This window comes from Electrophorus electricus, chromosome 11, assembly GCF_041902795.1.
Source record: "Electrophorus electricus isolate QZ-2024a chromosome 11, ASM4190279v1, whole genome shotgun sequence".
NCBI classification, from domain to species: domain Eukaryota; kingdom Metazoa; phylum Chordata; class Actinopteri; order Gymnotiformes; family Gymnotidae; genus Electrophorus; species Electrophorus electricus.
Window position 1 is genome coordinate 10,558,394 of NC_137507.1, and position 26,257 is coordinate 10,584,650.

Here is a 26,257-nt window from a genome sequence, read left to right on the forward strand (position 1 = left end):
TGCTACACTGTATGAAGTGGAAGACCTTAGCGATTGGCATTAGGTAGTCCAGTCATCATATTAGTTTCCTCCAAGAATGTTTTTCAGAACTGAATGAATATTTTCGGCAGCAGAAAGTCTTTGGTGTGCAGAGGTTGCAATGAGCTGTGCTTCAATACGAAAATGTTTGACCCACCTCCTAACCATTTTATTTATTTATTTTTGTGTAGACAAATTATGTTGTATGATTGTTGAGTAAAGATAATTACTTCAATGTGTTTATAATCATGTAGGGTAATACATGAAAAAGTATCAATTTAATTATTTTTTTCCCCCCAAAAGTATTCTTGACTCATTACAAGCATGTAATTTTTCTAATTTGTCTGCATAGCGGAGACCAGGGTTGGTTGACACCCGGGTTGGTTGTCACATTACTTATATTCTGTAAACTATGGAGGTCTCTATAGAAGTATTGACACTGAAATGTTCAGATTTGAGGGCAGAAACCAGTAGCCATAGTTCTCTCTCTTCGACCCGAAGAGACCTGATGTAAGATCAGTTTTGTGATTTTTCATACCATAAAGTCTGTATTTTGCAATCATATATTGAGAGGAAACTAAAATACCTTGAAATCAACTATTTCACTTAAAACAGTGGAGACAGTGTTGTAGTAACAGTTATTAGTTTGAACTGTTTCCTCAAATGTCATTAACATGCCCTTTATTGTAACTGCCTTAGTGGTAGTGTTGTCACATTCATGATGAGGATGATGTCATCTCAAGGTGTGTCATTTCAAGGTGTGTTCTTTTTCCTTGAATTTATGGTGCAAATATCAATCAAACAATTTGCCACAACTGTAAATATTCTACTCGAAGCATTAGATTAAGTGAACTGAATAGTGTTAGATTCACTTCTATTGATATTTATTCACAGAAATATTTGGTAAATTTTTCATTCATTTCTCTTAAATGAGAATGAAATTTTGTTAAAAGGTGTTATTCTGTTTTGTACAGTCATTTATTAAACGGCTAATATAATTTTGTGATGGTGGCGGCACAGAGGGAGCAAGAGGTGAGGTTGCCAGAAAGTGCTCTTTATTCTCCATAGGTGAATGCACAAAAGTCTGGTAGCGAAAATGAAAATCAAGAAAGAAGAATGCTTTGCTTGGTATGGTTTGGTTTGGCTTGGCTTGGCTTGGCTTGGCTTGGTAACTCCTCTCACGGTAAGCCATTAATGCGCAGCATCCTCCCTACTGACCTGCGGGTTGAAATAGGTGATAGGAGAGACAAAGAACAGGTGCACCGGGTTAGTAGGCAGGTGATTGGGAACGAAGTAGGCGTTTCCCTTGTATCTCATGGTGAGTGGGCGTGGTTCCCCTGCGGAGAGGCCGACCCTTCGTGACAAATTTCACCATGACAACCAGCCCTATGCTGTGACTACCAATCCCACCATGCAGTGGGTCTTCACAAATGCACAACATGTATTCAAAATCTAATAGCTCATTATACCAATGGTGGAACTGTTAAGGTTTTACTCCCTTTGTGCAGGGAGACACTCTGCTAGTTCATGATGTCTACGTTTGTCTGATGGAAATTATACGATTGGGAGGTTAGAGCCATAATAAAAAATGTGACAACCAGCCCGTCTCCTGTAATTCAGATTACATGTAGATTAATGATGCTGATACACACTCACTTACTCAGATCCCTTTTTACTCCTTGTTCAGATTGCTTGCAGAATGAAATTTAAACAAAAAATGAAGACCAAAAAGTATGAAGCTGTTTTGGTTATTTTGCATCTTGGACAAAGTCATCATGTAACGTGTGTAAGAACAGAGAGACATAATGTAATGAGTGCATGATTTAGTATAATTACACTTTTACAATAACACATTATACATAAAAACTGCTTATTTCAGTTTCCTTTTTATTACTGAGTTAGCTCACCAGTGAGCTTGTTGTTGTTTACGTTACAGAGAATAAAGAATCTCATCAACTCCATAACTGTCTTGCTAACAAGGGGATAAACAGGACACGGGTGAGTACAATAAGGAGGCGGAGCACATGAAACACAGGGCACACACAATAACTAAAACACATCAATTACCAGGTGATGCTGTTGCCAGGAGAACCACCGAAATCTTAATCCAGAATACCAAAACTGCCTAATTCAAAGCCCAGTGTAATGACACTATAATGTTAAAGTAGGTTCTGGTGAGTAATAATATCAACATTAAATTCCAGAGACTAGCAGTGTTACGTAGCCAGACTGACTGATGGGATTTTTATAAAATACAATATTGCCAAGGCATTGAAAATGTTTATATTTTAACTTCACAAAATAATAGAAATAAACATTACAAAATCAATAATAATAATAATAATAATAATAATAACAGTATTACTATTATTATTAATAATAATATTAATACTACTACTAATAACAATAATACTACTACTACTAATAATAACAACAATAATAAAAACACTAAAACTACTACCAATAATAATAATAACAATAAATATAGATGCGAGCAGCACTTCCGGGGCCAAGCACAGTCTTGCCAGTCTGACATGAAGCAACATGGATGCAGAAATCACCTTCCGTGGACACATAACATTCTGACTGTGTCCACTATTTCCTGAAGATGCCGTACAAAAGGTGTTTGAGGTTAGGTGACAATGAAATAAAGTGTTTTGATGAACTGGAAATTTGATTGAGGAGCTTCCTAAGTTAATAAAAATGTACAGACATAGACATATACATGTATAGATTGGAATATCCCCTGCCCTCCATCCAGTCATTAAAGGTTTTAAAATGTATACAATAGCAATTTGCATATAATGAGAAAAGCTGGTGACTGAGTTTTTGATGATGGTCTAAAATTGAAATATTCAGTGCTGTTCTATTGTTTGTTGCACCATACTGGAATTTGTGGATGCCTGACTGGTTAGTTGATATGGAACTGAGTGAAAGGCTATATGCATGTGTCTGGTTACATCACATTTGTGAATGTTTTATGAAAACACCCTGTCTCTTTCCAACTGTCTCTTTGCAACCAAGACAAGTCAAGGTGTTTACAATGCACAAACTGGCATTTTGGGTCTAATGTGAATCGGTGGGGAATTTCTGAGTTTAGTTTTGGTGATAGTATAAAAACATAAGAACTGTACCATGTTGCTGTTATAACCTGCACTGATTATATGTTAATATGACTGCAAGTACAATTAGGTAGCCCTGTTTACTGTGATGTTCTATATGGTATGGCATTAAACTTCATTAATTGTTACATTGTAGCATATACATTCATACCAGTCTTACTGGAGGGCTTAAAGAATTTTTTGTGAACAAGTATCTGAAGTCTCTTGTAGGTTGAGCCATGCACTCAAACATTGCAGGCAACATCATACTATAATTACATGTTTGATATAATTGCAAGTATTGATGTGAACTACTTTTATTGACTTCTGCCCATTTAGGTTTAAATACAAGTCCTGTGAAGTGCAAAGTAGGTAACTGTGCACTGTAGAGCCTCCCAATGTCATAACTGGTTCATTACATGTGTGTCTGTCTGTATGACTGTGTAGGAGTTATGGACTTGAATGCGTTTTCCCTACTATTCCCTACTCCCTACTAGTTTGTCCACCCTTCCACCATGACTCTCTGTCCTCTCTCTCTTTGGAGGCAGTTACAGATTCTTTCATTTTTACACTCTCCTCATCAATGATTCTTCTGTGCTCTCTCTCCTATAGACCTGTAAAGTCCTCCCCACATGCCCCCTCACCAACAGAAACACTCCGCTGCCACAGGAGAGAACTAAGGACTGCAGAGAGGTGGTGGAAGAAATCTCACCTAGATTCAGACCTCAGCTTATACCAGTCTCTCTTTTCCAAGTTCTCATTGGACATAACATCTGCAAAGTCATCCTACTACAGAGGAAAATTTGAATAATCAGCATCTGATCCACGCAAGCTCTTCACTATTTTTCTTTTCTCCTTAATCCCCCCTCCCACTCCTTCCTCATCTCTTACTCCTTAGGATTTCATTACCCTCTTTGAGGAGAATGTTGCAGCAATCTGCCAGTCCTTTTCCTCTGTTCCCACTCTTCCAACCAGTGTGCATTCCCCAACATCCAACTCTCTGACTTATTTTTCTCCTCTCTCTTCAGTTGAAATTCTTCAACTCCTGACTTCCTGCAATCCATCTACATGTCCACTGGATCCAAGTCCTTCCACTCTGTTCCAGACAATCTCAGGAGATCTGCTTCCTTTCATCTAGTCAGTCTGGCTACAAACAGGCACATTCTACAGAAACAGCCCTCATAGCAGTGACGGAGAAACTTCATGCTAGAAACAGCCCTCATAGCAGGGACGGAGAAACTTTAAGCTGCTAAAGCTGCCAAACTGTCATTTGGTTTGATTCTTCTCTGTAGAATAGTGGCAACAGGAACAGTGGAGTAGGTTTGCTTGATGACTTTTTTCTGTCAGGGGTATAAAGGCATTAATGTCTCTTGAATTTCTGTAATTAATTTAATCTGAATTTCTGTGCAATTAAGACAGTGTTGTCCAAACCTTTTAAAAGCAGGCTTTATTGGACCTTGTACCTACATGGCCCCTTGTGAAAAAGTGATTGCACCCCCCCCCCCCACACCCTGTTAAAACATAAATTAAGTGTGGTTTATCACATATTTGGAAAGTGGAGTTCAATTTCTCTAGCCACACCCAGGACTGATTACTGCCACACCTGTTCTCAATAAAGAAATCACTTAAATAGCACTTGCCTGACAATGTGAAGTAGACCAAAAGATCCTCAAAAACTAGACATCATGCTGTGATCCGAAAAAATTCAGGAACAAATGAAATACAAAGTAATTGAGATCTATGAGTCTGGAAAAGGTTATAAAGCCATTTCTAAGGCTTTGGGACTCCAGGGAACTACAATGAAAGCTGTTGTCCCCAAATGGCAAAAACATGGAATAGTGGTGAACCTTCCCAGGAGTGGCCAACAAAAATTACCCCAAGAGTGCAGCGATGACTCATCCCAGAGGTCACAAAAGACCCCACAACAACATCCAAAGAACTGCAGTCCTCACTTGCCTTAGTTAATGTCAGTGTTCATGACTCCACCATAATAAGACTGGGCAAAAATGGACTGCATGGCAGAGTTCCAAGACGAAAACCAATGCTGAGCAAAAAGAATATAACGGCTCATCTCAATTTTACCAGAAAACTTGATGATCCCCAAGACTTTTGTGAAAATACTCTGTGGACTGATGGGACAAAAGTTGAACATTTTGGAAGGTGTATGTCCCATTACATCTGGCGTAAAAGTAACATAGCATTTCAAAAAAGGAACATCATACCACCAGTAAAATATGGTGGTGGTAGTGTGATGGTCTGGGACAGTTTTGCTGCTTCATGGACTTGCTGTGGTAAATGGAACCATGAATTCTGCTGTTTACCAAAAGATCCTGAAGGAGAATGTCCAGCCATATGTTTGTGACCTCAAGCTGAAGCACACTTGAGTTCTGCAGCAGGACAATGATCCAAAACACACAAGCAAGTCCATCTCTGAATGGCTTAAGAAAAACTGAATGAAGACTTTGGAGTGGCCTAGTCAAAGTCCTGACCTGAATCCGATTGAGATGCTGTGGCATGACCTTAAAAAGGCGGTTCTTGCTCGAAAACCCTCAAATGTGGCTGAATTACAACAATTCTGAAAAGATGAATGGGCCAAAATTCCTCCACTGTTCAGTAAAATACTCATTGCTAGTTATCGCAAACGCTTGATTGCAGTTGTTGCTGCTAAGGGTGGACCAACCAGTTATTAGGTTTAGGGGGCAATCACTTATTCACACAGGGCCATGTAGGTTTGGATTTTTTTCCCCCTTAATAATAAAAACCTTCATTTAAAAACTGCATTTTTGTTTACTTGTGTTATCTTTGTCTAATATTTAAATTTGTTCGATCTGAAAGATGTGTGACAAACATGCAAAAAAAATATCAGGAAGGGGACACACTTTTTCGCACCACTGTACGTACTTCTTTTCTTGCCTGACAGGTGTACATGACTGGAGGGGTTCCTTGGCAATGGAAAAATCTGCTTTGGCAATATAATGCAGAGACTGTAAGATCTGAACTCAGAACCTGGAGGCCTAACCCTAGCTGTCCAGTGCCATCAGTCTTTTGGTGAGTGACATGTCACCTGCTCAATGCGATTGATCTGCGTGGTGAGTGACACTGGCTGTCCAATGCTAGCATGGCTTTTAGTGAAATTTCGTTGGTTGGTCATATAATTTACAGAAGATCTAAGGTCAAGAAAGAGCTGTGCTTGACTTGAAGCTCAGAGAGTCACACACGTTCTGCTGTGCCTTGTTGGTATTTCAGAAGCAGTCATGTCCTGGCCTCTGACGTCACGTGGACTGTTCACTGTTTTTGTACCAAGCAACAAAGCTTTCAAATCAACATCTGTGAGTTCAGTCATACAGACCATCAATCATAAAATTACATATACACTACTGTTCAAAACTTTGGAATCACTGCATCAGTGTTCTCAATAATCCACCTTTTTGTGGATATGTACATAAAATTATTATAATGTGATACTAGAATTTAAAAATTCATGAATTTTCCAATAACTTTTAGGAAGCACATAAATACACAAATAGTTTTGTCCAGAATTATGTAGAATTGTGCAGATGACTCCAAAATGCTTCATAGACATGTATGGAGAGAGTTAATAATAAAATTAATATCCAGAATACTTCACAAAGGGGTGGAAAGCAATGATCAAATCTTGAGGCAGATTATTTCAGGAGAAATTGCATTAAATTCAATTTAATGAATTATTCAATAGTTAATGACCTTTAGTTCACTAAAATACTAAATGATAGTTTAGAATGACATATCTCCATACATTATTTAGACCTACATTGCATAAAGTTGCATAAATATGGGAACCCAAACTTTTGAAGTAGTAGTGTAAATGATAAAAAAGTGCAAAACACATCCATGTTACACACACACACACACACACACACACACACACACACACCCATGTGCATCGTACTGTTCTGCTGCTGCAGGTGAAAACTCTGGTGGCAGATGGAGCGAAGGCCCGATACCTTGTCAAGTTGCACAGGGTCGCCGTGGAAATGAACTCTGACACTCTGAAGAATGGAATACTCTATTACACGCTGACAGGGAAAACTGCTGAATCAGTAACTGAGGTAGGGGAGTGTGTGTGTGTGTGTGTGTGTGTGTGTGTGTGTGTGAGGGAGGGAGGGAGAACAAAAATTGAATATTATAGAAATAGCACTCTCTCACTGTCTCTCACTGTCTCACTGTGTCTCACTGTCTCTTTCTCTCTTTCTTTCTCTCTTTCTCTTTCTCTTTCTTTCTCTCCTAAGTCTGAGCAGGTTAAAGTCCGTATCCATGGCAGCCGTAGGAAAGGCCTGCTTCTGGAATCCAATATTATTCTTTCGAATGGAGTGATCCACATCACTGATAAAATGATGGACACGGTCCATCAAGTGACAGTCAGGTGTGTTTTTCAGACAAGCCTGATGCTTTTAATAATACTGACGTAAATCAGGAAATCCTTCTTTCTGAGTTATTAAGTAAAATAAAACTCTTTTTTTTATAATTTGCTCTTTGAATTCAGGAAAACCTGATGAAGATTCTTTCTGACAATGGAAAGTTCTCCCAATTTAAGTCTTTTCTTGAGATATCGGGACATTGTAAATGTGCATGTATGAAACTCTAAGTCTGTCTCTTTGCATCAGAAAACCAACATGGTGGCTGTACACAGTGTTTGCTCCAACAAACACCGCCTTTTCTTTACTGAAGGACGGTTACCTATACTACCTTGTGTCTGATGAGGTGGGTCTGCACTGCAAAATTTCTGCAGTATTTTATATTTAGCATCACTTAACTGGAAACAAGTTGATCTTTGCCTTTATATTTCTGTTCCTTTCATCTCTGAAGGGCAATTCAAAACTACTGGAACTGATGAGAAACCATATTGTTTCCTCTGCTCAGGTGAATGTTTCTGCTTGGAGAATGTAGTAGGAATGTGGTGTTCCTTCTGTATAGCATATTGAATCTTTTCACATGATGCTACCAAACGTCTTTTTCTGTAATTACACTCATGTTTTATTTTCTTGCATTGAAATCAGCTGAGTGTTAGCTACATCATCTCAAGTGCGCAGACTGTGTCCATGGCTAATCAAGTTCTAGCGTTTAACGTCACCCTTGTTGTGAGTACTCAAGAATTTTCACACTTCATTTTATGTAACACTTCACCAGCAAATGTTGGCATTGCTAAAATGTATGAGAAGGAGTCAGTCAACAAACACACACATGCTGACCACCTCTAGCTGAATTTACAGTTATTCAAATAGGAATGTGGTCTGGTACACTGTGTGATTAAACATACTGTACCATCCAACAAACACCACAAAAATGTAGAAAAACTATTAGCTTTTTGTCTGCTCTGGCATGTCAGTTATTCCCATTTATTATTGCCATTTATTATTCGGTCATAAAGTCTCTGGCTGATTCTCATTCATGTTTAGGTATGTAAGTAGTGTTTGTGTTGGATGGACATTTCCCAATATGGTTTCTGCTCATAATCAGGGTCAAATTTTGATCAACGGGGTAGCAGTGGTTGAGACAGATGTTGAGGCAAAGAATGGACGTCTCTATTCGCTGGATGAGATTCTAATCCCGCCCACCATAGAACCCGTCCTCCCTCATCGATGTGACGTTACTGAAAATGTTAAATATAAGGTGAGTTTAGGCCATGCATCTAGAAGTTACTTTTCATTTAAATCTGCAGAATGCCTCATGTCATCTAACAAAAAAAGGTACTGTTGCTTGTTGGAGTGAGAGCTTCTATGGAAGACCATTTTCTCTTTTGCCTCCAGGGTCTGTGTGTGAGCTGTTCATCAGTCACCAGATCTACCTGTCCAACAGGTGTCTCAGTGGTCAGGAGATGCCTTCTTCATAACTTTTATTATTATATGACGACTGAAGTCATATAATTCAAAAATATTTTACCCTTAACAGGTTTACAGAAGATTTACAAATACCTAGTAATCAGTATAACTGCATGTTTGTTTGAGTGATGGAAAAGAGTTTAAGGTTGATTGTGTTTGAGGTTTTTAGTGTCTATCTCGAGGTGCATATCTAAATTATCTGTGTATATCTACATTTCTCTCCCTTGTGGCCCTTGTGTGAAGAGCACATTTTCCAGGGGCTGTGTGTACATGAAAAAGACTCTAGGCCTGAATGTTCCCGTTCTGGGCTGCAGCCTGTATTGCAGTGAGAACCGTACTGTGAGTATGAGAACCAACACCAATCACTTCATGTGTTCCAGATCTGCTCTAGCATGCATTGCACCAGCCTTATAGGAGCTGGTCATCGAAATGTCAGTTTCAACAATAATACAATACAATACAATAACCCAAAGTTTCTGGGACTGGTGAGACTGGGTTCATTATTAGGCTTTACCTCCACAGATTCAACATGCCAACTTCTTTGTTTAATTTCTAATAAGAGAAAATCCAGTCAATGCATGTGCAGTAGTTCGGTCTAACACACTTACATATACTCAGGGCACAAAGTCACACTGTCATAAAGTAAACCTCCAGTAAATACGTTTATCCCTGAATCTTGACACTAATTACTTAACAGCAGAGTAGATTTGTACATTGTTCTTTATACAGCATTTTGGGTGTTTTGTATTAAAACTGAAGCTAAAGTAGGAGATGATGTCTCTCTTTCTCCATGTTGTGAAGACCCCACAATGCTGTAAAGGCTTTTTTGGATCAGACTGTTCCCCTTGCCCAGGTGGATTCACTGCCCCCTGCTCCTCTCATGGCATGGTACACACACACACACACACACACACACACACACACACACACACACACACACACACACACACATACACACACACACACGTGCACACACGCACGTGCACACACGCACACGCACACACACACACACACACGTGTGCACACATGCACACCCCACTTCACAACTCTCCCTTTGTTTCAGTGCTTCGAGGGTATAGATGGCAATGGCACTTGTCAGTGTGAGCCCAACTTCAAAGGGTCCCGTTGCCAGTACTGTGCTGACCCCAACAAGTACGGCCCATTCTGTGACCAAAGTATGACTCCAGAAGCATCGGAGTACCCTCCCATATCCATAGATCAGATCCATCTTTGTCAGCCTCGACTGTCATAAGAGCTTTAATCTCCCTTCACCTCTCTTTCCTGTACCCCAGCCTGCGGGTGTGTGCAGGGCGTGTGTGACAACCGCCCAGAAGCCCACGGCACGTGTAAGTCAGGCTCCTGCAAGCCAGGTTTCTCTGGGCAGCTCTGTGATAAACACACCCAGCCCTGCGGGCCCAAGCAGCCGTGCCACGCCCATGCCGACTGTGTCTACAGCGAAGGAGAGCTCATGTGAGTGCCTCGCCTTTGCCCTGTCCTTAATCTGCTCTTAACCCCGGTTTCGGTTAAGATGTAGAAGTAAAACTGATTTTTTTTTTTATTCACTTCATCATATGGTATGAAGATGTGAAGGAACAAATTTTTCCAGTCAGGGAGAGGTGTGTTTCATTTTACTTGTGTATCTTTGTTCAAGGTGTGTGTGTAAGCTGGGTTTCAAAGGGAATGGATTCCTGTGTGTGGAGAGCGACCCGTGTACTTCACCTCCCAACGGAGGCTGCAGTAACAACGTAGGTCAAGAATGCATTTGTGTGTGTTGGTGCCGCGCGTGCATGTGTGTGCGTGCGCGCGTGTGTGTGTGTGTGTGTGTGTGTGTGTGTGTGTGTGTATGTGTGAACGCGTGTGTGTGTTTCTGAATGTCTTTGTTCTCTCTCTCAGGCTAGGTGTATAAAAACTGGACCAGGCACCCGCAGGTGTGAGTGTCTGAAGGGGTGGAAAGAGGATGGAGATGAATGCCAGCCTGTCAATAACTGTGTGGAGCCCTCTAGAGGCGGGTGCCATCCCAACGCGTCATGCGTCCACGTAGGCCCAGAATAGGTGAGACGGCTGCTGCTTAACCCAGACACTTAGTCCAGCACAGACTCTAGACTAAGGGCACTTGCACAGCATAATGTGTCATGGATGTTGCCTTAGAGCCACTTTTGCCTACTCTACATCAGTCCTTTGTACATCTCCATTGTTCCATCCATCCATACATCCATCCATCCAGACATTAATTCAGCCTCTTTGTTTGCTGAGCTCTACAGTCATTCTTTCTGTTTTTTTCCCAGAATTACTGTATGTGCAAGAAGAATTACCGTGGCAATGGGAAAGATTGTGAGGCTATCAATCAGTGTGTAGATCAAATGGGAGGATGTCATCAGCATGTTAGTGTGACACACACACACACACACACACATGCACACACACACTTTCAGATGAGTTAACATCATAATAGCATACCACCATTACATGAGATGGTCATGCCATTATTGTGGGAGTTAAATGATCACATTATTCCTCCAGGCTTCTTGCTTGTATGGGAATCAAGGGAGGTTTGAGTGTATATGTCAGATGGGTTATTCAGGAGATGGGAGCATCTGCTATGGAACCCTGGCACAGGTATGACAGCAGAATACTACACGGTTTGTTAGTATTTCAGTGATTTTAGATAATGCTCTGCCATATGTTAGACTTCACAGAATTTAATCACACTGAATATGAACACCTGAACACTGAGAAACCTGAATATCCTCACATAAACAGGATTATTTACATTTTCTTCTAAAGGAAGTGGAAAACAATCCTGATCTGAGTGAATTCAATACGTGGTTGACTGTAAGTTTCAGTCTGTACTTTTTTGAGAATTAAGATATAAAGTCTATCTAAATAATTGATAAAAACATTTTGTGTAAGTATTTACGAGTATTTTATGCAGATTGTGTTAATAATTAATATGTTCCTAATTCACTTTTTGGAACTGATCTTTGAAGGACTGAGGCAAAATGTATATCAGAGGTAAAGGGTAATATGTGTGCTCTGTGGGGAATTATTATGGGTGTTCAGAGTGTCTCCTCTGGAATGGGCTGCAGCGAGCAGACCTCAAGGACATGCTGACCGAAGGCCAGAACATGACTCTATTTGTGCCATTGGAACAAGCCATCAGCAACCTGAGCAAAGAGGACCAGGATTACTGGCTGGCTGTCAGCAACCTTCCAAGTCTGGTCAAGTGAGTTCACTATCACAGTGTAATCTGCACTAGTGTAATCTGGACAGTCACCTTGCCACATCTCTTTGGGTTGCATACACAGTTCTTCTTGGTGTAAAATCAACAGTGGTCAGTCATGAAATGCAGTGGAATGTCATATGATATTTAATGGCTCTTAATGCTTGCTCATAATTGGTGTGTTAATTCTGTCCTCAGGAGTCACATGGTTTCTGGGTTCTTTGCTTTGGCTGATCTCCGGAGTTCACCTTCTCCAGAACTAGTTTCCCTTTTGATAAAGACACTTCCTGTTTCCTGGACCAATGAGGTAAAAGGACTGTGGGGATTCTATCATTCTATCTTTATAGTCACTCACACACACACACACACACACACACACACACACACACACACACACCAACACCTACACATTCCAAGCAATTTTATTTTAAAAAAGGCTGTAATGAAGGGGATTTTCTCACTGGGTATATTCTGTATTCTTCATTAGACCACCAGAGTGGCTGGAGCTAAAATTGTATCAGGAGACATTGTTGCCAAGAATGGATTCATTCACATGATCGACACAGCAAGTGTTAAAAAAAACCATCAAAAATGCAGTGGAATCCTCTTACTGTTATGTAGTGGAAATGATAGACTGGTGTTTCTTTGCCAGGTTCTCATCTCTGATCGTAAGATGAGCTAAGGTTTACTTGAGGTGCTGAACCAGAGACCACAGTTCTCTCTTTTCAGGGACATGCTTCTTGTGGGTATCCCCTAATGCTCTTCTTGTAGGTCTGTCATACTGCCAGTCTCTCACAGGGAAGGATATGATTGTCTCTCCTTAGGTTTTATGGTGTAAGCATCATTATCGTGATTAAATTTAGCTTTTCTGGTGCTTTAGAAATTCAACTTGACTGAGGAAATGGAGAGTGCCTCTGGTTTTACATTGTTCGCACCTACGGACAGTGCTATTACTGAATATCTGAAAAACACCGGTGAAAGCTCATTGGTACTGTACACACACACACACACACACACACACACATACACACACACACACACACACACACACAAACACACACACACATGTTTGGTGTTTGTTTATATGTGATAGTGTGTGATTTCTCCAAACTAGGACCTGAATGTGACACGTTACCACATTGTGCTGGGTGAAACCCTGAGGCAAGCGGACCTGCAGGATGGCCTGTACAAAGACACCATGCTGGGTTTCTCCTGTCAGATAGACATTTTCTGCAAAGACAGTAACGTAGGTCGACTCTTTACCCCTGTGAACGGGGAAATCATAGGAACATATGGGATGTAGGAGAGATGTGCGTTAAACCACCCAGTACACATGAGAACAGCTACTCTGTTCCCAGTCAGCTGTGGAAAATGGAGCCTAAATGCTCACAGACATGCAGACAGACACTCACAGACAGAGACTCAAAGCCACTCACAGACCCACACAAACATGTCTCCGTCTTCCCACAGTAACACTAGTGAGTGAGGAACAGTCGAACCCTTTCATACACAGAGAGCATCGAGAGCCGCACACTTAATAAATCTCTCTCTCTCTTTCTGTCTTTCCTTCTCAGTAGTAGGTGAATAAGGCTCTGGTGACTGCTACGGACATTTTGACTTCTAAGGGGGTCATCCATGAAGTGTCTGCTGTACTGAAGGTGCCCAGGAACCGCTGTGACACAGCGTCCACCAAGATCGTCCAGGTGATTCCCTCTGCTGTGCACAGCTCTCCCAGACTCTCTCACCTGCCGCACGCCTTCACAGGCAACAGGGCAGAGCCACTTTGCTGAGCTGTTTGTCAGGCATGAGTTTGTGATCTTCTGGAATAACACTGTATGCAGGGGCAGTGCATGGACTGCTTTCACCCAACCGAGAGCCGTTGTCCCCCTGGAACCCAGCAAGTATTCACGGTAAAATCGATGACACGTCTGTAAAACAAGCTATTCATCTAAAACACACGCATTAATTACTTTATGTGCCACCATTTACAACCTTAATCTAGTCAGTTTAACCAAACATTAGTTTAGCTTTTTAAATCTATTCAGTGCTCATTTGGGAGTGTGGCTGTGTTTCATAGATGTGGCTAATGGTATTTTTACATTTACTTTACATTTACTGTTTTTACATTTAAATTTCCATTTTTACATTTTTGCATTGAATTCAATATTATGTTCTTGTTCATATAATTTTGTTTTTATCGGTGTCACTATTGTTAATAAGACTTCAGTCTCAGCTGGGTTTCTGGGTAAAATGAACATTTAAATGGAGCAGACTGACATGTCCTGATTTTGTCTCTTTTTTTTGCCCAAAGTCCATAAAAAGGACCAAATGTGCATATAGCAGGAGGAAACACGGGATGTTCATTGGCTGTGAGGCTTCCTGTCAAAAACGGACCATCGTACGTGAGATTTTTAAATTGCTTTCTTCTGTAAGTTGTTTAAATGATGGTGCTGAATTTTGCACTTGTTGGATTCTGTATGTTTTAACACTGATGTGATTTTACTGTTATTTTGTCATCATTAAGTTTTGATTGGAGGGAGGTTCCCTCTCTTGTTTTCTCTCTCTCCCTCTCTGTAGGTAAGGAAGTGTTGCGAGGGCTTTTATGGTGTTAACTGTGAGAGCTGTCCAGGGCCAGAAGGCCAGCCCTGTTTTGATAACGGTGTGTGTGTGGACGGTATTAATGGTACAGGAGCGTGTCGGTGCAACCCTGGCTTTAACGGCACAGCCTGCGAGTCCTGCCAGACGGGAAAGTACGGCATCCACTGTGACCAAGGTATTCCGCTGTGGAATCTACCTTTGTAACGTACCTTTGTAATGTACAACAATGTAAGTTCCCAATACACTACAGGTAAAAGCTTGTTAAACCTCCACATATTTCTCTCAGTCGTATTTGTTCCCTTTTTCCCTTTTTCTCTCTTTTCCTCTCACTGCAGACTGTAAGTGTGTGAATGGTCACTGTAATGATGGTCAGGAGGGGGATGGCACCTGTGAATGTGACGTTGGATGGAGAGGAATACTCTGCTCTATAGGTGAGGAATTACACACACACACACACACACACACACACACACACACACACACACACACACACACACACACACACACACACACACACACACACACACACACACAAATTTAATTTCTTTTTTGTGGTGAGAAAAGAAACTTAGCTGTACAGGTACATACTGTACAGGTAGGTAGTGGTTTAAAGATTTGCCCCCTGTCACGTTACAAAGTGAAGTTTGAAACTTGGCTCTGTTTGTATTTGTGTGTGGGTGTGTGTTTCCTCAGTGGTGAACGCTTGCGTGAAGGATAATGGCGGCTGCTCCTCCAGCGCTGTGTGTAAGATAACTATCCCAGGACGCAGGAAATGTGTGTGTAACCCAGGTTATGCAGGGGATGGAAAAGTGTGTGTGTGTGTGTGTGTAAGTCTGACATGTCTCAGTTTCAGTGTATGTGCATGCGCATGTGCAGCTGTGCTTGGTTGTCATATGTGTAACCTAGGGGTCATAAGGGCAGCACAAAACAATCAAAACCCTGCCATTAAGCAATCTAACAAGCAGAGCATTACAGGCTAAGGACACTAGAGAGTGAACATAAGACTTAAAGCTTAATGCCAAATACAACAGGGGAGTATACAAGCAGTCAATGGACAGCTAAAGAGGACTACTTGGAGGAGGAGTAAAGAACACCTCCCAGGAGGAGCAAGGAGCCAAAACCAAAGCAGGAGGTGTATGGTTAGGCAGAAAGACCAGAGAGGTGCCAACACCAAAGACACAAAAGACAGAGGAGATCCTGACAGAATGCTAGAGTATTGCTTTTTAGTAGATTCACAACAACAACAACTACTACTACTATTACTACTACTGCTACTACTACGACTAGAAATACTTATTCTAATACTAAAACTAATCCTACTACTAGTACTTCTATTAATACTAATACTACTACTATTATTAATACTTACACTCACTAGATATTAGGTACAGAGGGTTATCATGCACAGGAGTGTTGCCTGGGGTTTTTACATGTGGAACTGAGATCCACCAACCAAAATTAACCAGTCAGCTGCAGCCTTGTAAATCATACCATTAATCAAGAGTTTAATGATGGCCAACATAAACTATGCATAGCAACCGGATATTCAGTCTCTAACTGTGCACTGGCCGTTTCTACCTTAAAGTGGCGATCAACTAACTAACTGATATTTTAGGACCTCTCCTAAAGTGTTCTGGATCATATTAAGAAGTCTGGAGTTCCTTTTGTCCAGATAGGTCGTAATGAAGGCAGCTGTAATGTGGAATCCCCAGGGATCTGTTCTTGGTCCACTTTTATTTAAGCTATACATTCTCCGATTAGGCCAGTTCTACAACACAATAAGATTTCCTATCAATGTTATGCAGATGACACACACATATACACTTAGTTCTCTCACTGGATGATTATCCTAATAGACACTCTGTCTCTGTTTGTAGCACATAAATAACTGAATGACAGAATTTCCTGAAAGTAAATAAAGACAAAACAGAGGTTATGATATTTGGCAACAGAGCAGAGAATCTCTAAATTGTTCCCTATCGTGAATCTAGGGATCTAAAAATGTAGTAAGAAATCTCAGCATTAGAAAGTTCTTGGAGATCTAATAGACCCAGGACTGACCTTTACTGGCCATATCAAATGAATATTAAGAAACTATAAGGGTATTAAGAAAGGCTTAATGTTCCAACAAGACCTTGGACCCTTTTGCGTGATTTTATCTCCAACCAGGTTGACTAATACCGGTTGACTACTAGTATATATTTTGATGACTTGCTCAAGGAGTAAAAACCCAGTAGGTCTCTGAGATCCAAGGATACAAGGCCCAGAATGTGGAGCCCAGAATTCAAACCAAACACGGAGAAGCAGCATTCTTTTTTTTTTTAATACATGACTGATAATAACTCCAAGATGAATTTAGATGTGCCACAAATCTTTTTAAATCGAGGTTAAAAGTGTTACTGGTCATAATTGAGCTCTCTGTATTAATTTATATCTGCAGCAATTTATTTTATCATTATATATTGTTCATATTTTATTTTCATGTATTAGTTATTGCTGTGTAAATCAGATGTAAATATTTTTCACAAAAGCTTCCTGAGGTTATAGATCTCAGGATGAAAAACAATAAAATTATTTCATTATTTTATTTCATTCACTATTTTTGTGTGTTTCTCTGACGTGCTTTGAATTGGCACTGTGTATGAAAAGTGCTGTACACATAAACTTGCCTTGTTTTGCCTTCACCTAAAGTAGCTGGTGTATGCATGTAATCTGGCATCACAGGGTTTGGCATGTGTGACTGCACTGAGCCCTAACGTAATAAATTAATGTGAATAGCTGTAATCTTTTCATCTGATCCTTGTCAGAAAAATGGAGGCTGCCACAAGCAAGCCATCTGTATGATGACAGGGCCAGGGGAGAGGAACTGCACCTGTCGCAAGGACTACATGGGAGATGGGATGACCTGCAAAAGTAACGTCATGCAGGTGAGAGCCAAGGAGCGTTCTCTCTCTCTCTCTCTCTCTCTCTTGCTCTCTCTCGCTCTCTCTCTCTCTCTCTCTCTCTCTCTCACTCACACACACACACACACACACAAACTCTCTGCCGTCTCATTTTCACTAACTTAAATGTGTCTCCCATTGTGCCTTCAGTAGCTCCGAAACATAGAGCTGACAAGTTTCTTCTACAGTGTGTTAGTGAGTCATTGTATTATTGATGTGTTTTTTAATCATTATTTTTCTGTTTTCTTGAACCCTGTGTTACAAAATATTAGTTAATGCAGGCAGGAAATAATCAGCATATGTTTATGCTTTCAGTGGTCTGATGCTTATTTCCTACAAGGACGTGGACCATCTCCTACTCGGAGGTAGGCGTGCTGACCTCAACAGAAAAGAGCCACTTCACTCCCTGCAGTCCTACCGAGATATATAAACTGTGCTTTGTGTGCAGGGCTCGATATATATCAATAACAAGGCCAAAGTGGTGTACAGCGATCAGGAGAGCAACAACGGGATTTTCAACGATATCGACACGGTTGTCATCCCCCCCAGCTTCCAGAAGCTGAATGGAATGAATAAGTCTGCCAGCCTCATAGGTGTCGGCATTTATCTTGAGACTGTCTTGTGTATGGAAGATGCAAACCACTAGTTCAGTGATATTATCATGCAGCAAAGTAAATACCCTTAAAGGTTTTGCCTCTTTTGACCAACTTTTTCAGACAAATCTCTTGATCTAATGTTAATGGTGTGAATAAATCCAGGTTTCCTCATCTATGAAATGATGCTAAGAATTATTTTGTTATTATTTATTAAAAAAAAAAACTTTGAAGAAATGAGGTTTCACATAGCAAACCCCTGACCTCAGCACCTGTTATTGCCTCTTTTACAGAAGTAGCTTCAGAGGAAATTTAACTTCCACTGTTAGATTAAGTCACTTTAAACTACTGAGAGCACAGGAATGAAGTTTAGATTCCACATGTTCCCAAACATAGCAAACAACACCAGCTGTACAGGGAGTGCACTTAGAGATTTATTCAAAAACACCAAATGACCTCTAACCTGGACTTTATTTCACCATTTATTTCTGGCAGCCTGACCTCAAAGATGTAGCAAATGAACACGGCTTCAAGACATTTTTCAAACTGTTGGAGATGCGTACAAGTAAAATCAAATCAAATCACTTTTTTTTGTTGTCACTTTAGCACAGATGTGAAAATGAGTGAAAAGCTTGAGTAGATAGTCCCCCACAGTCTGTAAGTACACAATGTATACACATTAAATACAGAATATATACACATTAACATACACCCTTTATGCTGTGTTTCCAGAAGGTATAAATATATAAGCTGTGAAATATACAGATGTACACATTTCTATTATAGAATATATGGATTATGTTCAAATACAAGGTGTGGATAGAGTTGTACATGACATAGTTGTGTCAGTAAAGGTTTAGATGTACTAGAATTGCATGGTATGATCTGTTCAGAAGTTGTCCCTGTATTGTACCATACACACGGCAGTATGGACGAGAGTGTGATGAAAGCTACAAGTCAAAGTTGGGAGTCAAGTTCATTTGTATTTGTTTGCTTGCTTTGTTTGCTTGTTTTGTTTTTATGGTTTGGTTTTATCAAATGGTTCTGGAATAAATTTTATTTTGAGCGTTCAACCATGTAAATGGACCACCCAAAGTAAATCAAAACCTTCCAAAAAAGTGTGTTGCTGGCTCCTGATCTGCAGAAAACACTCCACACTTTTGTGAGTTGATCTGTTGTTGCCAGGACATGGAGGTGATGGAGCGGGTGCAGGACCGCCTCCATCAGCCTGTCACGCTCTTCCTCCCCACCGACTCCACCATGGCTGCCCTGCCTCAGGAGCAGAAGGACTTCCTGTTCGGCCTGCAGAACTGCGCCCAGCTGAAGGAGTACCTGGAGTACCATGTCCTCCATGATATGAAGGTAAGGCAGTAAGTTCATTCTGTGCAGATGGTAGTAGGTTGGACCCAGTTCAGACAGAGCTCCGGAGGACCTACGTCACTGTTTAGAGCTCCACATGCCTGCTGTGCATTGTGTTTCTGATGGAGGTTCCAGCTATAGAGGAAACTGAAGCTTGTGCCCTTGTAATCCTGAGTATATATGCAATGATTTTGTATGTGTCTTGTTTAGATGCAGTCTGCAGAAATGATTCATTTCAGTTCAATGAAGACCCTTCAGGGCTCTGACATCTCTGTGAGCTGCGTCGGAGAGGACCAAATAGTGAGTGATGGAAAAGTCTTGGACTCAGGAGAGGAGCTTCAGGAGAGCAAGGACCAATCAGGGAACAGAGAGCACTTTCCAATCTGTAGTTCAGTGTTGTGCTGTGTGTCATCTGAATGCATTTACAGTGTCATCTGAATGCATTTCAATAAGTAAACCAAAGGTATGTTTTCTCTGTAATCACAAATCCATGCCCATTTCACTATGTACACATAAATGACTACCTTTCTAAAAAATCATAAATGCTTCATCCAACTCATACAAACACTATGTGAAAGATATTACATTTGTTTTATATATATTTTTCCATGAAGATCTCTCATTTGAGTATGTTCCTGTAGTTACCTTAAGGCTAATCATTTCTATATGTTACATTTTATTTTAACATGTTTTTGGAATGCAGTCTATACAGAGGTGCGACCTACCCAGACGCTTCTCATCTGTGAATGCTGGATGTCAGTCTGTGTGCACCATGGTCATATGGAAGCCCAAGTGCTGCTCAGGTTACTACGGCAGGGATTGTCTCGGTACAGTAGTCCAGACTTCATTCACATTTTACTAAAACTCACTAATCATGTTCTTGATGTCAGCTATATTTGGGCCCTTCTGGGTTCTTAGACATTGTTGCTTTTGCATAATAACAGTGAAAGTGATGGTGGCATTGTGTGTGTAATATTCTCACTACAACCTGTTCTCCAGCCTGTCCTGGAGGGCCAAGATCCCCCTGTAGTAACCATGGACAGTGTGATGAGGATCACCTAGGCAACGGCACCTGCACATGTTTTCCTGGGTACCAGGGAGTGGCCTGAGAATTATGCATAGATGGCCACTTTGGACCAGAGTGCAAAGGTCACATTCTCTACTGAACATTTAATAATCTAGTTGAAAAGTGTTTGCAAAGCTGAATAGTGAACTACAGCGTGTGAATTTATGTATGCATCTTACTAGACTTTTTGCTAGTATGAGACAGTTTCATTATACATTCAGCTTTCCACACATGAATGACACAAGCACTGTGCCATAATCATATCCATGAAAAGCTTTTTCAGATGGAGTGGAGGAAGTGGAAATTCTATTGAATGTTTTTTCTCCCCCTCACTTCCTGTCCCCACAGCCTGTAACTGTTCTGAACATGGATCTTCTGATGAGAGTCCAGACGGCACAGGTTCCTGCTTCTGTGATGAGGGCTGGACTGGTCCACAGTGTGAACACAAGCTGGGTACGGCACACACCCACCACATCTCCACATTGTTTGTACAGCATGGGGGATGTGAATGTTCCTTGTATCAATGCTGAAACCCTCGCTGCCTTTCTGATGCCGTAGCCGACAGCCCTGTGCGCGTCCCTGCTTGCCATGCAAAGGCGGTGTGTGCCAAGAACAACTCCTGTGTTTGTAAACCATTTTACGAGGGAGGCGGGCTCACCTGCACAGGTAAACACTACACTTCTCCAGTCTGGCCTCAGCTCTCGTCCTCCTATAACCACTCCTTCAATGCAACTACTTCTCCAGAAAGGAACAACCTGACAGACAGAAGTAGTGGCTTGTGCTCCCTTAGTCTTTGGTCTGTGTAGGAAATGAGATGCGATCGAGAAAAGCTCGACCTCTCTTTCAACAGACATATCGGACCAGCGGAGATGATGGCTCACTTGAAACCATTTTCCAATCTCTCTCCCCTGCCTCCAGTGGCTGACCTGTGTTGGTTCTGGAATGGAGGCTGCTCGAAGAATGCCAAATGCTCCCAGAAGGACGAGAAGGTGAACTGCACCTGCTTGACGGGCTACTCTGGAGACGGCCATTTCTGCTCGCCGGTGGACCCCTGTGTTACGGATGATAACGGAGGCTGTCACGAGCATGCCATCTGTACAATGACTGGAGCAGTGAGCAGGCTTCTCTTCCTCTACACCTACACCTTCCTCTACACCTGCACAATGAACTGTATATTTTTGATATGCTGTGTGTGTGTGTGTTTGTAAAACCCCAGAATAAGAAGAAGTGTGAGTGTCAGCCTAACTACATTGGTGATTGTCTGGAGTGTGAGCTGAAGGTGCACAGCTCTCTCCACATGAGTGTTCAAAACATGGCCTCAGGTCAGATGACACAACCACAAAGTTAATCACTGACCTTTGGCCTAAGGTGCTCTGATAATATGTACACTTATGAGCAGCCTTGTGTTCAGACTTTGTCTTTGTTGTACACCAATCATGGATAGTACAGAAGTCAAATAACATCCCACCTCTTGCTTCAGATTGGGCAGAACATTTCTCCCAGTCACTCCTTTCCAGGTTTCCCAGTCATTGCCTACCATATTTGTTTTGTAATAAAATACTGTCTGTAATACTGTTTGTTGAGAATATCAACTTTCTTTGGTTTGTACTAGGGAAACCCTGCAAGAATGAAGGTTCTGACATTGTTTCTCTATTTGAGTGAAATATAAGTAACTATATGGAAAATTGTTTATTTCATGGCCATCAGGGTAAAATTGTAGGGTTGAGGCTAAATGTGTAATCTACACTTTATCTGCTTTACCTCAGATAAGACCGTTGGCGTCTTCCACTACCGTTCTCCACTGGGAGTGTACAAACTCAACTACACACAAGCCCAGGAGGCCTGCAAGCAGGAGGGAGGCACTATTGCTACATACACACAACTGTCCTATGCTCAGCAGGTGGGTGTAGATGCAAGTAGGCACAGTGAGCATCTGAGCAAGAGATATAGATGGCTGTGCGGTATGTTTGACGTCCTATCTGTGGGCCACGCAGGCTGGGTACAGTCTGTCTTCTACCGGGTGACTTGAGCAGGAGCGCGTGGCCTATCCCATGAGCTATTCCCACCCCAAATGTAGCTTTGGTCACGTGGGCATCGTGGACTACGGCAAACAAACTGACCTGAGCAGGACCTGGGACACGTTCTGCTACCGGCCAAAGGGTAAGACCATGCAGCTTATGACGGTGTATGACAAACATAAAACATGTTAAACATGTTAAACCCCATAGTTCAACTATGACTCCAAACTCAAACCATAACCTCAGCCTAAAACCATAATCCCAATATTTAACTATAACACCAACCTTAAACCTTAATTCCAACTTCAAGCCAAACTATACTGAGCCTCAAGTTTGCATTTAATACAACAATCCATGCTGTTAAATATAGATGGTGCGTGCGTGTGTGTGTGTGTGTGTGTGTGTGTGTGTGTGTTTATTTATTTGTTAACATTATTGTTTTACCAGATGTGAAATGTGAGTGTAAGATGGGCTACATTGGTGATGGATACACTTGCACTGGAAACCTGCTACAGGTTCTCTCCTCCAAGCCCAACTTTTCCAACTTTCTGTCAGTGAGTATAACAGCTTACAAGCTGCATGAAAAACATGTTCTGCACTTTCCAAACAGAATCCCTGGAGTATTAAAGAAAACACTCCTGAGTAAACTGCATTACAGCCAGTTTGTTGTTACCAGAACATATTAGTTCTGCTTTTATCAGAGTAGTTCTTAAGGACTAGCATTCTATGCTGTGTACTTGATGCACTGATATCAGATGCACTCATATCAGACTCTTGCCACCAGATTTGGCTCTGATGTTTCCCAGTAACTGACACTGACTGGTCTCATAAATTGTTCCCATCCCCAGCAAATCTTGAATTGCTCCAGAACTTCAGCATCAGGTCAAGAGTTTGTGAGGCGTCTCAGCAACATAACCACCCAGTCCACCCTGTTTGTGCCTGATAATGACGGTCTCTATGAGAACGAGGTAGCTTGGTCCTCTCCATACCACACAGATGTCTGCATTCTTCATGAGTCAAGATTAAAGGTGTTTCACACTCCCCCTCTCTCTGGAATAGACACTGTCCTACAGGGATTTAGAGCACCACCTGCTGGATGGGAGAGCTCTAGTGCTGCAAGCTCTCATTAACGTCAGCCATGTTCGAACACATCTGGGACATACACTCAGTGTGAAAGGGGTTCCTAGCCTGCAGAGCCCCCAGACACTGGTAAACATTTACCTCATTTAAGCTGCATTATAGTTAGTGGATGTTCTAAACAATTACATTTACTTCAAGTCTAAATCAGGCATGCACAATGTCTCCTGAAAACTGTGTTAGTGGATGCAAATAATTACCAACAAAGTTTAACAGATCCTTTCTGCCTCCAGGCTTCATTTGGATATGTCAATGACCATTACATTATCGAATCTGACATTTTTGCATCCAATGGGATCATCCATGTGCTGCATGGACCACTGAAAGCTCCACCCCCTCCGGCCCCTTCCCTCCACCACGCCCACAAGGCAGGGATGGGCATCGGTGTTCTGTTACTCGTCATCCTTATCGTGGCTGGAGCATTTGTGGCCTACCATTTCTACACCCAGCAATCCAAGCCTTTCCAGTTCCACTACTTCAAGGTTAGTGTGGACATGGTGTGTCACAAGATAGCAACATGTTTTTAATATGCAAACAGAAAAATTAATCCAAACATGTGAAGAAAGATTTAATAAAAGGAAAATGAATTAGACTGTTATAGTGTGTATATGCAGTATGCAAGTATGTGTGTTTGGCTTTCAGGAAGATGAGAATGAAGACAGCAGCCCTTCTGGATCAGCCCCGTACATCTCCAACCCCACGTATGAGTCCACACCTGCCCCCACTGACCCCCACCTCCCAGCAGATGAGGTAAGTAAAAGAATTAGTTACAGATTACAGTTATGCATAATTACAGTTACAGACTGAAACAGAACAAAACTTTGTGCTGCCCGGTTCTAACACTGGACTGTGTTCCAGAAGGATGATGAGCAGCAGGTGGTTGCCAGTGGCCCTTATGATCTTCTGCAGGATAGCTGAAGAGATGTGGGATCTCACTCAGACACTCTCCGTACAGCTCAGAGCCTGAACTGCTGTAGAGCAGCTGGACACTCAAGTGCTGCAGTACCTTAGCAGACCATAAGAGGGCCGAAGAAAAAAAGAACAAAGATTGAACGGCAGTTTCATAAAGCTGAACTGAAATGAACTGGACATTGACGACCCAGTAAAATGGGAAGTACTTTTGTGATTATGTGTGTAAAACTGTTTACGTCTCTGTGTGCATGTGTTGTGTGGTTGAATGTTTACATGTTTGTTGGCCTTGATTATTCCTTTGGTATAACAAGTTTATGTTCATGTTACCACTACATGCACAAATAAACAAACAAAAGCATTTGTATCAGTTGTGATTCATAAACTCTAAGGTATATTTCACTGAACACAAATTTCTAATCAGCTGGATAACTTGAGACAAAAGTCGAGGCTATAAAGTGCCCCTAGCCCTTCTGCCACTGTCTTCTCATAGGTGTAGCCTGGTCCAGAATCCAACACTGCACACAGTCTGTGATTTGGGAACAAGCCAGAATGGTGCAAGTTTCAGATACTCTGGACTGGGTTATAACAGGGTTATAACTACAAGTCTTATCTGATAGAAAAAAGTGTGTATTTAGTCTTTGATGCATTTTGAAAGAGCTGTATTCAAAATCCTTTCAGAATACAATAATACTCTCTGTGCCAGTATCACTTGTTCTCTTTCTCTTGGTTTACTTTAAAAAACTGACCATTGAAGAATAGAGCATTTCTTATGTGTTTTTAGTGAGGGCGAATTTTTCTCTCTTTTTTCTGTCAGTAGAATAAAATATCTGTTTCACCGCCGTGATTATAAAATTTATAATCCTCTTCTCCCATCTTGTGGCTGAATTATGTATTACAGTTATACGGCAAAATGATTTTGTCGCAACTTATCATTTATCTATGTAAAGGTTTTTAAGACTTTTAAATTGAATTGTAATAAAACATATATTCTAAAGTCTTTATTAAATTATCTACTGTTTTTCTATTTTGCAGTCATAATTTCATTATTATATGCTTCCTTTCAAATAACTGAAAACCAAGCGTCATCTTTCTCACTTTAGGCTATTAAAATATAAGTCTTTGGATGTTTTTCTATTCAATTCAGTTTATGTCGAGTGATAAACTAGTGCTTTGAGTGATAAACTAGTGTCTTTCTAAATCCGTATCCTTACCCAAACTAGCTGTATATTTGTCTGTCAGATACAGTATTAATCAGTGTTTAGATCAGCTCTGTGCAGGTGGCATTAAAGCTGAATCTACACTGAGTGCTTCCTCTCTCTGAAATCAGTCTCCTGTATGCTGGTGACTTTCTCACCACACTCTCCTCAGTCAGACGCTTCTAGAGACGGGAGGTGGAGTTCTGTTCATCCGCGCTGACGTTCTTTTGATATATATG

General features: G+C 41.2%; 1 pseudogene; it reads left to right on the forward strand.

Annotated features, from left to right (window-relative positions):
* The first annotated feature begins 1,212 nt into the window (after positions 1 to 1,212).
* Positions 1,213 to 25,238, forward strand: LOC113569049 (stabilin-2-like; annotated as a pseudogene).
* The last annotated feature ends 1,019 nt before the right edge of the window (positions 25,239 to 26,257 follow it).